The sequence below is a fragment of the Rutilus rutilus genome (genome assembly GCF_951802725.1).
Source record: "Rutilus rutilus genome assembly, chromosome: 8".
Lineage (NCBI taxonomy): Eukaryota > Metazoa > Chordata > Actinopteri > Cypriniformes > Leuciscidae > Rutilus > Rutilus rutilus.
Window position 1 is genome coordinate 47,135,958 of NC_140222.1, and position 15,374 is coordinate 47,151,331.

A 15,374-nucleotide genomic window follows, 5' to 3' on the forward strand; every position below is an offset into this window, starting at 1 on the left:
AATTTATTCTATTAGAACGCCTCATATATATGGGCTGATATGATATTAATCACCATTGTAGTTTTAGAGGTGAAATATATATGCAATTTATTCTGTATTAATCTGTGACCTTCATATATAAAGTATGCATGTTACTAACTAACTGTATAACCAAGTAGAATAGAGTGTTGTATAAGAAAAGACACTGTAGCTTGTTTTGTAAAAGTCTTTTATTGGTGAATCTGATTTATTAAGAACAGACAATGCAACTTGTTTGGTAAAAGCCTTTATTGTGAAATTGTTTTATTAAGAAAGACAATGGAGACGATTTTGTCAAGGTCTTTATTATTGAACTGTTGTATTTAGAGAGACATTGTATCTTGTTATTGTAATAATCTTTATTGTAATAATGCATGCAATAATGTACTCATGTTTAAGCATTTAATAAGTAGTGAAAAGCATGTAACTTAGCAAAGTAGAAATGGCAAGCATTACCCGTTTGATGAGGAGCATGAGACGCAGGAGAAAGGCAGAGGGTCCAGAGCAGCAAACAAAGGAGAACAAAGGAAAGAGCTTTATATATGGAGTTACAAGGGGGTTTCCAGAATGGAGGACAGTTCAACACTTCGGATTGGACAGATTATCTGTAAAGGACTGAATCTGTGCGGAGGGCGTGTAGACTATAAAAAGTATTGTAAAGAATGTCAAAGTTAGACGCTGTTTCACCAAGGACGGCCTCTCCGGTGTTAGATGCCTTGCCATTGCGCCTCATGAAGATGAAAGCTTGTAAATCATTTAGTTTTGATTTACTTTTATTTTTATTTTATATATTAGTACCTTTTATGTAAACTAGTTAACCTGTATTTAATAAAAATGGCATTTAATTGAAATTAAGAAGCTCGCCTGCCTTTAGTCTCTGTTTTACCAAATATTGAGCTGAACTAAACCACGGAGCAGTCTTTCGACTGAATTGTAAGTATGGAAATTTATATACTTATTGTTTAGAACAAATTCGACTGACTTTACCTAACCTGAGAATAAACAAAATAAGGTAGAAGGTGTCTATATTTAAGACCCTAACAAGGGGTTAAATTAAGCACCATAAAAAAATATGTATATATATATATATATTAGTGGTGTCAACAATAATCGATTCGGCGATGCATCGCAATGCGGGGCATGCACGATTCAGCATCGATGCGGCAAAGTGCCATAATCGATTATGTCACTGTTTTAGGGGTGTAACGGTACGCGTAGCGTATTCGTACTAAACCGTTCGGTAGGCTTCAAGGCACGCATTTTCAAATCGAACGGTTATTTCAAATGTAAGCGCGTCGCGAGCGCGCTCATAATGTAGACGCTGGCGCGACCACAACATCAAATGGCAAACGCAATGTAAGCGGAACGAAACTGAGCTACTCGTGACGGACTGTTTATCAGTTTGGACCAACGCAGCGCGAGCCGATCTTATACTACACAACGCTAAGAGATCCAGTAAAGAAAGCATTTGAACTCGCCACTAAAGTAATAAACATCGCTGCGAGATCTAGTGAGAAACATTCACATTTCTCCGTTATTAACGGATCAAACAGCGCTGACGTGGAAACCAGGAAGAAACATTGTGACATGAATGAACTATCCAGTGTCCACAGATCTGCAACATTCACCATGGATTTACTGTAGTAAAACTAACTGCAACTTTGGAAGTTTGGCAGGAATAGTAGGCTATAATGCTTTCAAGTAACGTTATGTCGGATTTATTTCGACATTATGAATAACATTGCTGCCCTCAAATGTTAATCTGAACTAAAATAAACATTTGTTTATAAGCACAAAATATTACATTTAATTTTTTCCAAGGAGCTGTTTTGTTTTATATGCTCCTAAGAAGAGTCAATTATAGCTCCATCATTGCTCAAAGAAAAAAAATGTCATACTTTGTGATGCTAGTTCTAATAAAAAAAGAATAAAAAAAAAATAAAATAAAAAATTCAAGGAAATTTCTCTGGCATTTCTTTCTTTTTGCTGTATCGAAAACGTACCGAACCGTGACACAAGTGTATCGTATTGAACCGAACCATGAATTTTGTGAACCGTTACACCCTACACTGTTTATTTTCTGGCCTTGAGTTGAAATTTAATTTCAAATGGTTCTCAAGCAGAGAGAAGAGAAACATTTCTCATTCAAAGCACTGAAAGCAGTGATTTATGCTTTCTTTTTCAGGTTTGAAAATGCCATATCCAATACCCTGTACCATTCTATTTTATTTTATTTAATGACATTTATGTCAAAGATATAGGAGAGTGATATTACACACATAGCAGCCAATAAAATCTGTTGTTCAATATCTGACTGCTTGTATTGCCTCATGACTGATGAAAATTTTGCCTTGTTGTGTGCAGTAGAATTTTGATGCATCGCAATGCATCGTAGAATCGAATTGAATCGAATCGTTACCTGGTGAATCGTAATCGAATCGAATCGTGAGGGCAGTGCCAATGCACACCCCTAATATATATATATATATATATATATATATATATATATGTGTGTGTGTGTGTGTGTGTGTGTGAAAACCACAGTATTTCTGAAAGCGAAACCTTATCATTAACTTTCTACAGCAGGGGTGACAGACTCTGAATTTGCCACAACAGACACTGGCCCTCCAGGATCAAAGTCCTTTTTGGTTCAGTTCTCAAAAAAGCTCTCAGAGTCGAAGTTCCAGGTCAGAAGAATTAACTTTATTGGCACGCAACAAAGTGAAACACCAGCTGGCAATCTGGACATCTCAAGTTACCATTCCCAGTCATCATGACTTATACTTTTTCTTATCGCTGGGTACCCAATGGGCACCCTCATATCTATCTCTTCTTCTTTGTCACTCCTTGTGGCCTTGCCACCATTAAAAACATCTCCCCGTAGACATTCTTCTATTGATGGAACATCTCAAACATCTTATATAACACATTTTTCTTCCAGTGCATCCCAACACCTGCATCCCTCCTACGGGTTTTTGGGTACCTTTCCATTCTCTTATCCTTGTGACCTATTTTCTGCTGGGCATTACATTATTCAGATTTTTACATGAGACAAGGGAAATTCTCCAACATAATCCAACATAAAGTGCATTTAATACAAAATTTGTGGTTCCAATTTAGCAGACTTTTAATATATTTCAGTTTAGTGCAACAGAAGTATTTGTAGTATACTTAGCATAAAATAAATGTATTTCAAATACATTTTTGGTCAATCAAATCAAGAGATGAGGCAGTGGTCCAAGATATCATCACTATGAGGCAGGATTTCTGTGTTGTCAACATTGAGACCATATGACAAAACTAGAAAAAAAAGTTTGTTGAGACAAACTTTAAGTTGGCTTGAGAAAGCCTGACCAGAGAGTTTGAAGAAGTTTAAAGAAGTTAGAAGTTTAAAGTAGTTTGAAGTTTAAAGTAGTTTAAAGTTTGATTGATAGATTAGTTAGAAAGAAAGAATAGTTGGGAAGAAAGAAAGAAAGAAAGAAAGAAAGAAAGAAAGAAAGAAAGATTAGTTAGAAAGAAAGAAAGAAAGAAATATTAGTTAGAAAGAAAGAAAGATTAGTTAGATAGAAAGAAAGAAAGATTAGTTAGAAAGAAAGATAAGAAAAAAGAAAGAGAGAAAGAAAGAAAGAAAGATTAGAGAGAAAGAAAGAAAGAAAGATTAGTTAGAAAGAAAGAAAGAAAGAAAGAGAGAAAGAAAGAAAGAAAGAGAGAAAGAAAGAAAGAAAGAAAGAAAGAAAACGATTAGTTAGAAAGAACGATTAGTTAAAAAGAAAGAAAGATTAATTAAAAAGAAAAAGAAAGACAAAAAGAAAGAAAGAAAGAGAGAAAGAAAGAAAACAATTAGTTAGAAAGAAAGATTAATTAAAAAGAAAGAAAGAAAGAAAGAAAGACAAAAAGAAAGAAAGAAAGAAAATAGAGAGAAAGAAATAAGAAGGAAAGAGTAGGTAGAAAGAGAAATATTAGTTAGAAAGAAAGAAAGATTAGAAAAAAGAAAGAAAGAAAGACAAATTAGTTAGAAAGAAAGAAAGAAAGAAAGATTAGGTAGAAAGAAAAATGAAAGAAAAAAGAGATAAAGAAAGAAAGAAAGAAAGACAGAAAGAAAGAAAGAAAGAAAGAAAGAAAGAAAAAGATTAGGTAGAAAGAAAGAAAGAAAGAAAAGATTAGGTAGGAAGAGAGAAAAAAGAAAGAAAGAAGGAATGGTGGATTAGTTAGTTAAAAAGAAAGAAAGAAAAATAGATTAGTTAGAATGAAAGAAAGAAAGACTGATTAGTTAGATAGAAAGATAGATTAGTAAGAGAGAAAGAAAAATTAAGTAGTTAGAAAGAAAGAAAGAAAGAAAGAAAGAAAGAAGAAAGATTAGTTAGAAAGAAAGAAAGAAAGAAAGAAAGAGAGAAAGAAAGAAAACGATTAGTTAGAAAGAAAGATTAGTTAAAAAGAAAGAAAGATTCATTAAAAAGAAAGAAAGAAAGACAAAAAGAAAGAAAGAAAGAGAAAGAAGAAAGATTAGTTAGAAAGAAAGAAAGAAAAAAGAGAGAAAGAAATAAGGAAAGAGTAGGTAGAAAGAAAGAAAGAAAGAAAGAAAGAAAGAAAGAAAGAAAGAAAGAAAGAAAGATAGATAGATAGATAGATAGATAGATAGATAGATAGAAAGAAAGAAAGAAAGGATAGACAGAAATAAAGAAAAAAGAGATAAAGAAATAAGAAGGAAAGAGTAGCTAGAAAGGAAGAAATAGAAAGAAAGAAAGAAAGAAAGAAAGAAAGAAAGAAAGAAAGATAGAAACAAAGAAAGAAAGAAAGATAGAAACAAAGAGAAAGAAAGATTAGTTAGAAAGATAGAAAGAAAGAAAGAAAGAGTAGGTAGAAAGAAAGATTAGGTAGAAAGAAAGAAAGAAAGAAAGAAACAGAAAGATAGGGTAAGAAAGAAAGAAAGAGAGAAAGAAAGAAAGAAAGAAAGAAAGAAAGAAAGAAAGAAAGAAAGAAAGAAAGAAAGAAAGAAAGAGAATGAAAGAAAAAAGAAAGAGATTATTTGGAAAGAAAGAATGATAGATAGATTAGTTAGAAAAAAGAGATAGATTAGTTAGAAAGAATGATAGATAGATTAGTTAGTTAGAAAGAAAGATAGATTAGAAAGAAAGAATGATAGATAGATTAGTTAGAAAGAAAGAATGATAGATAGATTAGTTAGAAAGAAAGAAAGAAAGAAAGAAAGAAAGAAAGAAAGAGAAAGAAAGATTAGTTAGAATGAAAGAAAAAAGATAGATTAAAAAGAAAGATGGATTAGTTAGAAAGAAAGAAATATGGATTGGTTAGAAAGAAAGAAAACTGGATTAGTTAGAAAGAAAGAAAGATGGATTAGTTAAAAAGAAAGAAAGATAGATTAGTTAGAAAGAAAGAAAGATAGATAGATTAGTTAGAAAGAAAGAAAGATAGAAAGATAGATTAGTTAGAATGAATGAAAGAAAGAAAGATAGATTAGTTAGAAAGAAAGAAAGATGGATTGGTTAGTTAGAAAGAAAGAAAGCTGGATTAGTTAGAAAGAAAGAAAGATGGATTAGTTAAAAAGAAAGAAAGATAGATTAGTTAGAAAGAAAGATTAGATAGAAAGATAGATTAGTTAGAAAGACAGAAAGATAGATTAGTTAGAAAGAAAGAAAGAAAGATAGATAGATAGATAGATTAGTTAGAAAGAAAGATGGATTAGTTAGAGAGAAAGATGGATTAGTTAGAAAGAAAGAAAGATGGATTGGTTAGTTAGAAAGAAAAAGATGGATTCGTTAAAAAGAAAGAAAGATTAGTTAGAAAAAGAAAAATTAGATAGATAGAAAGATAGATTAGTTAGAAAGAAAGAAAAATTAGATAGATAGAAAGATAGATTAGTTAGAAAGAAAGAAAGAAAAAGAAAGAAAGAAAGAAAGACGGATTAGTTAGAAAGAAAGAAAGAAAGAAAGAAAGAAAGAAAGAAATATGTTAGAGCTTTCACACTGCACGCGGTTGCAGTCCGTCGATCCGTTCCAGGTGCGGAGCGTATACAGCAGTGCAGAGATCGTTTCCGCACCGAGTCTATTTCTGCTGTGCTGCACATGTGCTGCACGCGCTGAATTAAAGTGACAGCGCATGTTTCGTGGTCAACATGAACACAGATTGACCTAAAAATTTAGTAATTTTACCATAAATGCGATTAATTAAATAAAATGTAGTAATCTCACCATAATTGTATTTAATTAAATACTATTTTCACTTTAAGACCAGGGTAAAGCAAGGAAAACTACAATTTACCTCAACAAGGCGACCCCTAGACTTATGTGGGACGTAACAATTGGGGGCTCGTCCATTTGTTTAATTATTTCGTAGAATTGTGGTATTGAGTTTTTCAGCAGCTTCGAACTTGTGTGGGTGAGGAAGTGTACATGTTATGAATTGAATAATGGAATTTGATTTGGTTAAGTTTACTTTGTCTCCGACAGTGGAAGAGTTTGACAGGTGTAGGAAAGGAGATCTGATTTTGATTGCAGAGTTTTTTAATATTCCTGTTAGCAAGGAAGCATAGAAGCAAGTGCTTCAAAGATGAGTTGTACCGAAGGCTTGTCCAAACGGGTATTTTGCCAGCAGATTCTAACGTGGGTGGGGAAGTTGTGTCGGGAGAGTTTATTTCTTTTCATAGTAAAGGTGGCGATTCGACTTCTGATCCTTTGATGCCGCTTCGTTTAAAAGAATTAGAGCTTGAGCTTAAGAGGCAGGAGCATGAAACTCAGTTGTTAAAGTTGAAGGCTCTGGAAATTGAGGCTGATCGAGATATTAAGCTTCGAAGGTTGGATCTCGAAGCTCAGATGCTTCATAGTAGGCCGGTTCCATTGCCTAGGTCTCATCCTTCCTCATCCAGTGTTTCGGCACCGGTCGAAACAGGTTTTGAACGTGAGTAGGTACGTGAGATTGGTCCCTCCCTTTCGTGAAGGTGAAGTGGATGCGTACTTTGTTGCATTTGAGCGTATTGCCACAAAATTGAACTGGCCAAAGGATTTGTGGGCTTTTTTGGTGCAGAGCAATATTGCTGGCAAAGCTCAAGAGGCATGTGCAGCATTGCCAGTTGAGAGTTCGTTAGATTATGACGCTGTTAAATCCGCTGTGCTCCGTGCCTATGAATTAGTACCTGAAGCGTACAGGCAGAAGTTTAGGCTGTGTTCGAAGCTGCCTAACCAAACTTTTACTGAGTTCGCAAGGGTAAAGCGGGTACTGTTTGAGAAGTGGTGTTTTGCAAGCAGGGTCACGGCTTTTGAGGAACTTCAGGAACGTTTGTTGCTGGAGGATTTCAAAAGTTGTGTTCCTGAGGGCGTCTTAGTTCACATAAACGAACAAAAAGTGAGCAAGCTTGTTGAGGCCGCAGTTTTGGCAGACGAGTATGTGCTTACACATAGAACTGTTTTTCCTTCAATGCGTTCTGTTAAAACTTCCTCCTCTGAGGAGAAAGCCGCTAAGAATTGGTCAGGGTCTAACCCTGTTAAACCGATTTTGCAAGGCTCCAAGAAAGTTGAGGAAAAGCGGGTATGTTTTTACTGTCTTGACCCAGGGCATCTTATTTCAAATTGCAAAGCTTGGAAACAGAAAAACTCTGCTAAAAGTAAGGGCGTAGAATTTGTCAATGCTGTTCCTGAGAGTGCTGTTAATTTACAATTTGGCCTGAGTACTTTCAGCCCGTTTGTAATGAGGGGCTCGGTAACTCTCTCTGAAGATTCTGACTTTAGGCCACTCTTGATGCTTAGAGATACAGGAGCAGCGCAGTCCTTAATTTTAGATAACGTGCTTCCATTCTCTGCTGACTCGTACACTGGTTCTAGTGTGCTAGTCCGTGGGATTGAATTGGGCTGCATTTCCATTCCATTGCATAGCATTTGTTTGAAGTCTGATCTTGTTTCTGGTTGCGTGAGCCTTGGCATACGATCAAAACTGCCTGTCGAAGGGGTAAGCATGATTTTAGGAAATGATTTAGCAGGTGGCAAAGTTTTTCCTTCTCCAATTGTGTCTGAAGATCCTGTTCGGTCTGCTCAAAATGGCCTAGTGCAGTGTTCTGCTACCTTTCCGGCATGCGCCGTACCTCGTGCTCAATCACAGAACTTTGAAAATGTGATTGATCTTTCTGATTCTTTTTTGTCTTCCCCACAGACTGTAGAGAGTGAGTTCTATATTAGTCCTGTTTCGATGGAAGCAAGTGGCAGGAGTGGCGACGGTAAATGTCCTTTAAAAGTGAATAGAACCCAGTTAGCTACTGAGCAACGTTCTGATCCGTCACTTGCTACATGTATTGGTGGTACTGTGGACAAGGCCGTAATCCCTCAGATAGCAGTGGGTTATTTTTGGGATGATGATATTCTCATGCGTTGGTGGAGACCACGTGCTATGGATGCAGAATTTCTGACGGTGTTCCAAATTGTGTTACCTGAGGCATACCGTAATCAGATTTTGAAATTGGCCCATGAACATGTGTGTTCAGGACACTTGGGTGTCACTAAGACATATCATCGAATTGCCAGACATTTTTTTTGGCCGGGCATGAAAACCGCTGTGTCTAGATTTGTATGCTCATGTCATGTCTGTCAGTTAGGTGGAAAGCCCAATCAAACAATTCCACTTGCTCCACTACAGCCAATCCCAGTTCTTGGAGAACCGTTTGAGAGGCTTATTATTGACTGTGTAGGCCCATTGCCTAAGGCTAAAACTGGACACCAATACCTTTTAACGATTATGTGTGCTAGTACTCGTTACCCTGAAGCTGTTCCTCTACGGACTATCCAAGCTAAAACCGTAGCCCGTGAGCTTATTAAGTTCTGTTCAGTTTTTTGCTTGCCGAGAGTCATTCAAAGTGACCGGGGTCCAATTTTACCTCTAAACTATTTAAGGAGGTAACGGAAGAGTTGGATATAGAGCACCAGTTGTCCACGGCATATCATCCAGAGACCCAGGGAGCTCTGGAACGGTTCCACCAGACCCTGAAGTCTCTTTTGCGTATATACTGCATGGAGACTGGTAAAGACTGGGTGGAGGGTTTGCCGTTTTTGATGTTTGCTGTGAGGGGAACCGTCCAAGAATCCTTGGGATTTAGTCCTGCTGAGCTGGTTTTTGGCCATGTAGTTCGTGGCCCATTAAAACTCCTAAGTGAGCAGTTTCTAGCTAAGGAATCCCCTCGTAAGTCTGTGCTAGACTATGTGAGTACTGTACGGGAGCATCTACACAAAGCGTGGGAGTTAGCTAGAGTTCATCTTGCTGAAGTCCAGTCCAAGATGAAATTTCGCTACGACAAGGATAGTCTTCAGCGTAATTTTCAGCCTGGTGATAAGGTTTTGGTACTGCTTCCTTTGCCTGGTTCACCTATGCAGGCAAGATTTTCTGGGCCTTACCAGATTGAGAAGAAGTTGAATGACACAAATTATGCAGTTTCTACTCCCGATCGCAAGCGAAAGATTCGTGTGTGCCACATTAATATGCTTAAGGCTTACATTAGTAGAGATGGTGTTAAGTCTCAGCCTGGTCCTGTTGACCCTCTTCCTGTTGTTGCTAACACTGCTGTTAATTTGTCTCCTGTGTATTCTCCTGATTTAGATGGTCTTTGTTGTAAAGATGACATTGCTTCATGTGGTACACTTTCTAACTCTGCCATCTTGTCTAACTTGCAGTCACATCTATCTTATCTGCCTGCAGCTCAGTGTGATCGTGTGGTTCAGCTAATTGAAAAGTATCATATGCTGTTTAATGATGTACCCTCACAAACTACTATGGTCACTCATGACATTGATGTTGGTGAATGCAGGCCTATCAAACAGCATCCATATTGTGCAAATCCCAACAAACGTCAGGTTATGAAAACCGAGGTAGAATACTTGTTGACTCACGGCTTTGCAGTGCCAAGTCAAAGTCCGTGGAGTTCACCGTGCTTGCTTGTACCTAAACCTGATGGTTTGTGGCGATTTTGTACTGATTTTAGGAAGGTGAACTCTGTAACTAAGGCTGATTCCTTTCCTCTTCCTCGGATTGAGGATTGTGTTGATCGGGTGGGATCAGCTAGCTTTGTTACCAAGCTGGATTTATTAAAAGGATACTGGCAAGTTCCTCTGACACCCCGTGCCTCAGAAGTCTCAGCGTTTGTGACCCCCGATTGTTTTCTGCAATATACATCTATGGCTTTTGGCATGCGAAATGCACCAGCAACATTCCAGCGGTTGATGCTGAAGGTACTGTCAGGTGTGCCCAAATGTGAAGTCTACTTAGACGACATAGTTATCTACTCTGCAATGTGGGAAGAACATGTACAAACTCTTGAGTTGGTGTTTAAACGATTGTTGGAAGCCCATCTGACCTTAAACTTAGCTAAGTGTGAGTTTGCTAAGGCAAGAGTAACTTACCTTGGTAAATTAGTTGGTCAGGGCCAGGTGCGGGCTGTGCAGGCTAAGATAGAGGCTATTTTGGACTTCCCACGGCCAAGTAATAAGCGGGAGTTACGCCGTTTTCTGGGGATGACCGGGTACTACCGTGGTTTTTGTAGGAACTTTGCTACTGTTGTTACACCCCTAACTGATCTCCTTAAGGCGGAACGGAAATTTGTGTGGAATGCTGAGTGTGAAGCTGCATTTGATTCTGCTAAAGATCTGTTATGTCATGCTCCTGTGTTGTCTGCTCCGAATTTTGATTTGCCTTTTAAGCTACAGATGGATGCTAGTGGGGTTGGAGCCGGGGCAGTGTTGCTGCAAGATGACAAGGCGGGAATTGAACATCCAGTGTGCTACTTTTCGAAGAAATTCACCACATGCCAAAGAAACTACAGCACCATCGAAAAGGAAGCTCTCGCCTTGATGTTGGCATTGCAAAATTTTGAGGTCTATTTAGGTAACGGTAGTATGGGCCCTATTATCGTATACACTGACCACAATCCTCTCGTCTTCCTGTCTCGCATGGCAAACTCCAACCAGAGATTAATGAGATGGTCTCTTATTCTGCAAGAGTTGTTCTTGATATAAGGTATAAAAAAGGAGTGGACAATGTAGTGGCAGATGCTTTATCAAGAGCTCATGTTGATGACTAAACTGCTCATAAAAGGTGTGGTAAGTCTTGTTTCTCTCTTTTACAAACCAAGAGAAATCATAGTTTGTAATTACGGGTGGGGGTGTTATGTCCAGAGACGAAGTAATTATTAATTTTATATTTACTTTTAATGTGTCTTGTTTGTTTTTTCTTTTGCTCCTCCTACTCAATCTGCCTGGCAGGTAGTTGATCGCTCCCAGCTGTAACTGGTTACCAATTAAGAGTGAGCCAGCATAAAAGCAGAGCTCCAGCTACCAGACGGCGAGAAAATGTTCCCCCAAGGGCTTTCTCCAGAGCGTTGTCTTTCTCCTGCCCAGCCTGTTGTTGCAGTTACAATTGGTGGTTATTGAGCTGCTGATTATTCTATTTTTGGTATTGTAGTATTCTTGTTGGTTTATTGTGATATTTTTCCAAACACTTACTTTTGGTTATTAGTTAAAGAGGGTTATATTCTTTATCTTTTGAGTTTGTTGTTTGATTAATAGCTGCCACTATTAACATCCTTTTTAGCAGCTACTTTAATGTTTGTTTGTTTATTTGTGTTTATTGGTTTTATTTGGAAGCTGTAGGGAGGTGGATGCCCTTTTGTTTGAACCTGTTTTTTCTTGTTTTGGGGCTAGTAAGGGAGTTAGGGTATAACTCTGTTATTTTTCTTTTCTTTTCTTTGTTAGTCTAGTTAGAGGTAAATTATTCTAGTTATATTGTCTTTTGTTTATTATTTTGGTCTTATCCTCTCCTGAAACTATTGCTTCCTTTTTCTGTTTTTCTTTGTATTTGATCCACGAGCTGTGAAATAAAATCTTTTTCTGGATACTTGTGGCTTGTGGTGCTGTGGCAGGACTTAGATTAACGATCTTTAAAATTTGGTTTTACTTTTGTTGCGTCCCCATTTACCCCTAGACTTATGTGGGACATAACAGTTAGAAAGATAGATTAGTTAGAAAGATAGATTAGTTAGAAAGAAAGATGGATTAGTTAGAAAGAAAGAAAGATGGATTGGATAGTTAGAAAGACAGAAAGATGTATTAGTTAGAAAGAAAGAAAGAAAGATGGAAAGAAAGAAAGAAAGATGGATTAGTTAAAAAGAAAGAAAGATAGATTAGATAGAAAGAAAGATTAGTTAGAAAGAAAGAAAGATTAGTTAGAATGAAAGAAAGAAAGAAAGAAAGAAAGATGGATTAGTTAGAAAGAAAGATGGATTAGTTAGAAAGAAAGAAAGATGGATTAGTTCAAAAGAAAGAAAGATAGATTAGTTAGAATGAAAGAAAGATTTATTAGTTAGAAAAAAAGAAAGATGGATTAGTTAGAAAGAAAGAAAGATGGATTGGTTAGAAAGAAAGATGGATTAGTTTGTTAGAAAGAAAGATGGATTAGTTAGAAAGAAAGATGGAAAAGTTAGAAAGAAAGATAGATTAGATAGAAAGAAAGATAGATTAGATAGAAAGATAGATTAGTTAGAAAGAAAGAAAGAAAGAAAGATAGATTAGTTAGAATGAAAGATAGATAGATAGATAGATAGATAGATAGATAGATAGATAGATAGATAGATAGATAGATAGATAGATAGATAGATAAGTTTATAAGTACATTGAATGGTAGTTTAATTGAGTCTAGGGCTTCAGGGAGTTTAGATTTGAGTTTTTGGCTTGTGCACTAATGGGCCACCGTAGTCTTGGCTCAATTTGAACAGTCTGCAATGTAAGTCAATGGGATTTTTATGATTTTTAATATTAATTTTTAAGAAAACTGAAAGTCAAATCAGTCTGAAAAGATATAGCAACTCAAGTCAGAACAGTCTGAAGGTCTGAGCTGAGTTTGGAGTATGTAGCTTGAACGGTCTAGGAGGAGTTAGTGTCAAAAAATTTGCGGTCAGAAAAAGAAGAATAACTAGAAAAAAAAGTTTGTTGAGACAAACTTTAAGTTGGCTTGAGAAAGCCGGACCAGAAAGTTTGAAGAAGTTAAAAGTAGTTAGAAGTTTGAAGTAGTTTGAGTTTAAAGTAGTTTAAATTTTGATTGATAAATGAGGTAGAAAGAAAGAATAGTTAGAAAGAAAGAAAAAAGATTAGTTAGAAAGAAAAAGAAAGAAAAATTAGTTAGAAAGAAAAAAATATTAGAAAGAAAGAAAGAAAGATTAGTTAGAAAGAAAAAGAAAGTAAGATTAGTTAGAAAGAAAGAGAAAGTAAGATTAGTTAGAAAGAAAGAGAAAGAAAGATAGATTAGTTAGAAAGAAAGAAAGATTAGTTAAAAAGAAAGAAAGAAAGACAAATTAGTGTCACGGTGTGACAAAAGCCAGATAAGGAGAGAGAGTAAAATCCTCGTGAAGGCAGTATTATTTGGAGACCTCTTGTGGATGGTCGTCTCATCACACCGCGAAATCTGTTGCCATGGCAGCGAGGCCAATTGCTTGATTGACAGCAGGTGAGGAGAATTACAGAGGGTGTTGTGAGAGGAACGCGCATTAAGATGGGGCTTTAAAAAGAGAGAGGAAACAGACGGTCGTGTGGTTCTCCTCCCGTGAGATACTGTGTTTTGTCGGTGGGTTGTTTATATTTGAAGCTGGACTGGGTAGCAGGGCGAAGATTGAAGCCGAGGAATGGAAAGGAGAGAGTGAAGTTTTGTCAACGAAAATCCAAGGGATATCGTCAGCAGTGGAAGAGACGCAAAGTGATGAGTATTTGATCCGTGGTTTATATGCACTGACATTGAAGTGGTGTGGAGTGTTTGGAAAGCGTGTGGCACGAGTGGATTATTACACCGAGTGAATTAATGATCTGTCTTCAACCTTTGTTCTTCCTTCGCTGAACGTGACGATTGCTACATCCGTCCTGGCTGTCTCTGGGAGAAGTTGAGCCGTGTGAGAAACGAGAGTCGATCCGGTGGGAGAAAGACCGGTGGGTGAGTGCTGGCCCGAATGCACGGTGTGCGAGTGGAATGCAGTGCCTGAAGTGACGATTCACACGGTTTGTGTTATGGAGTGAAGTTTATCGTGTGGAGAAGTATTAAAAGTCTGCTGTGCACTCTCCTTTATAGTCTTTCACCCGCTGTTCCTGAACAGGGTTTGACACATTAAACGCCCAACTTACCATTCGAGACAGCCCCGCTTTGTTAATGCTGTTGATCCATTGATTCCTGTTACATTGTTGCAGTGGACAGCTGAACTGGAGCGTCTTGCTTGAGCATCCTTCCTGTCTGGGGGTCTCCACACGTCCCTATCAAAAGCCGCTGTCTGGTTGGAACGAGAGAAGGTATTACAGCTGAATGTTTCATTACTGCTGAATGGTCAAACCCGGTTGCATCGATACAGTGTACAGCTGAAGTGGAGTGACTCGTTTAAAGCATCCTTTCTGCCTGGTGGTCTCCACACGCTCCTATTGAAAGCCGCTGTCTGGTTGGAACGAGAGAAGGTATTACAGCTGAATGTTTCATTACTGCTGAATGGTCAAACTCGGTTGCATCGATACAGTGTACAGCTGAAGTGGAGTGACTCGTTTAAAGCATCCTTTCTGCCTGGTGGTCTCCACACGCTCCTATTGAAAGCCGCTGTCTGGTTGGAACGAGAGAAGGTATTACAGCTGAATGTTTCATTACTGCTGAATGGTCAAACTCGGTTGCATCGATACAGTGTACAGCTGAAGTGGAGTGTTTTGCTTAGAGCATCCTTCCCGCTTGGTGGACTCCACATGCTCCATCGAAAGTCGCTGTCCTGTTTGGAAAAGGAAAATGTATTTGAAATGAACGTTTGATATGCTGTTGAATAGTTAAATCCTGCTACCTGGTTACAGTGCACAGCCGAAGTGGAGTGTCCCGCTCAAGTGTCCTCTCCGCTTGGTGGTCTCCGCATGCCCTATGGAAAGCCTCCGCCCTGTTCAGAAGAGAGAAGGTATTTCAATTGAACGTCCCATACGCTGTTGAGAAGTTAAATCCTGTTACCTGGTTACAGGGTACAGTCAAGTGGAGTGTCTTCCTCAAAGCGTCTTCTCCGCCTGGTGGTCCCCACCTGTCCCCACTGGAAGCCTCCGCCCTGTTCAGAAGGAGAGAAGGTATCACTGTTGAACATCGCATCTTGTTGAACCATTGAACCCTGTCGTATCGTTGCAGGGCACAGCCAAAGTGAAGTGTTCTCTTGCCGGGTGGCCCTCCGTGCCCGTGTTGCAAAGCATTGCTACTGTCCAGAAGGAAGGAGAGTAACTACGGCATGTGTCTCGATTGAAGTGTTGTTCTGCTGTTCATGGTCCCCTCCTGGCCCGGCCCGCTCGCCACCTGCGTCCTTGTGACCCGTCTGAGTCGAG